The sequence below is a fragment of the Anopheles arabiensis genome (assembly GCF_016920715.1).
Source record: "Anopheles arabiensis isolate DONGOLA chromosome X unlocalized genomic scaffold, AaraD3 X_pericentromeric_contig0032, whole genome shotgun sequence".
Taxonomy (NCBI): Eukaryota; Metazoa; Arthropoda; class Insecta; order Diptera; family Culicidae; genus Anopheles; species Anopheles arabiensis.
Genome location: NW_024412110.1, coordinates 50,001 through 52,500, shown reverse-complemented (window position 1 = coordinate 52,500; position 2,500 = coordinate 50,001).

Below are 2,500 nucleotides of genomic sequence, written 5' to 3'. Positions count from 1 at the left end.
CCATAATAGCTCATCGAGCTTAGCGTGAATCCTTCGGGTTTCCCTAAGAAGTTCGATTGGTCTTGCAGAGTTTAAAGACAACGAAGCTTAGTTTCAAGCAATGGTTAATATACGCGTATTCTAAACCCTTAGCTGTTACAACTTTTTTACTTGAAACCATCACGACGAAGTCTTTGGGTCCGTAGACCCGTGATGTACTGCTCCAGGGAACGTTTTGATAGGGTGGAAGCTCAAAATCATAGGTTATAATCATCGGCAGAACCCACCAGACACCACTTTTGCTTCATTAGTTCGGACTATAGGCATACGACGATTTTTATCGCGGAGGGGACGTATGACCCAAACGGGGGCTTAATGACCCACTGCCACTGCAAACCATGCTCCTACGACTAAATAGAGGTAAAACTACGATTTGGTGCAATCTTCATGTTTGACCTCGTAGCAAGGTACCCTCCCTATAGTAGGCAATGAACAAATGATCATAATCCCAGGAGGGCAAAAATGGGAACCCGAAAGGAAAGCGCTGTTGGCGCGCCTAAGCTACTGGCCCGTAGAGTAAAAATGGTACCCCAACAAAGTTGTCGATTGACATTCTGATTGCACTTTTCATCATCTAGGGTGCGTTCCTTACACGTTTTGAGGTGTTTTAGCGAAAAACATGTTTTGAGCCACACGAGCTCTCCGGCCCGTTCGGTGCACATTTTTGAAAAAGCTAGGAGCTGCCCCTAGGTTCGGGGTGTCACAAAATATTGAAAAGTGGTCAAAAACCGCTATCCAGAATCGGATGTAGAATCATTAGACGAACTTAAAATTGTTCTACAACCCCCAGTCCGACGCCTCGTATTCGAGATATAGCACTTTGTAGGTCTGACCGAGCAATTTTGTACTGAAATGTATGGCGGACATGTTATTCATTAAACAACATTAACTTGCATCGTGCCCTACTTCATCGGCACAGCTACTATCGACTATCTATTGTTGAAATGGATTGAGTTTGACCATTTTAGCTCTTTTCTTATGCCGTGCACCAACAGTGTGTACCGATCAGGGAAAGTACACTACGTACGCGTTCATGGATGTATATGTTGGTACAAGTTGCCGGTCGGAATAGCAGTGCACCAAAACTGTGTACCGATCAGGGAAAGTACAAGACGGAGGGCGCAGCCCGAGCGTACGCGTTCATAGATGTCCATGTTGGTACAACCTACATGTACGTACCTTGTTTTTGTATCAAAAGTTCCAATAAAGTGTTTGTATGCTTAAAATGCTTATCTCAACCGGTCACCTTTTGGCCTGCCCTTTTATAGACAGAAACCTAGAACGATACTCGCGATGTTTGTGTTTTTCCATTCGCCCGGGACGACGAAATGAGCTCTGTGCACATCGTGCAGAAAACTGTCTCCTCCTCGTATGTTTTTGTCCCTCCACGCATATAATCACCCACATTTGTGTTCAACACGGACGGCGCAGCCCGAGCGAACGCGTTAATGTTTATGTTTGTGCACACTAAAGTTACAATCCTAGGATTTGGTTATTGCGTCGCAGTGCCCGACCGTCGCGGACACCATTCTTGGACAAAAGTCCAAGTACGTAGAGTACATTCCCTAGGTATGTGCCCGTTCGTGACTTTCGTTGCGTGCTTACAGACACGCTTGGGTATGTTTACCATACAAGGTTTACTAGGAAAACCTGGGAAGGACGCTTGCCCTCCCGTTGCGGACACCATTCTTGGAAAGAAGTCCTGCTACGTAGCGTTCTTTAATGTACTTGATCAGTTTGTATTGCATTTGCTTTGTGCAATTGACTTTTGCTAATGCTCACTAAGGGGTGTTCGTTTGCGATGTGTATGATAAGCAACTGTCTATTCTTACCAGCAGTTAATCAACACTTTTCACCCAAATCATAGGAACGTAGAGTACTTTCCCTGATCGGTACACAATTTTGGTGCACCTCTAACTTCGCCAGCACTTTATCGTTACGTTTTGTGCACAACCTTGGGACATGGTGTAAGTTTCATCATTGTTATGTTTGATTCGGTTTATTATGATTGAAAAATACGCTACGTCCTAGAAATCTGAACTCGAATACTTTTGCCACGTTGCGCAAAAGCTACTGAGCAACTCCTAGCCGTTTACCGATTTATAATTTAATTTTCGTTATTAGTTTTAAAAATACGCTAAGTCCCAAAATCTGAACTCGAATACTTTTTCTATGTGCCGCCAAAAGCTACTGAGCAACTCCTAGCCGTTTACCGATTTAAAATTTAATTTTCGTTATTAGTTTTAAAAATACGCTAAGTCCCAAAAATCTGAACTCGAATACTTTTTCTATGTGCCGCTAAAAGCTACTGAGCAACGCCTAGGTTGGTACATTTCTGGTACATGGAGTGTATGCGTGCAGGCGTACTGCCGTGCTGGACCGGAAAATCGCACTTGCTACTAGAACGTAGAGTAATTCCCCTAGATAGGTGCTTTTGCATGCCTCTGTTCGACGTCCATGC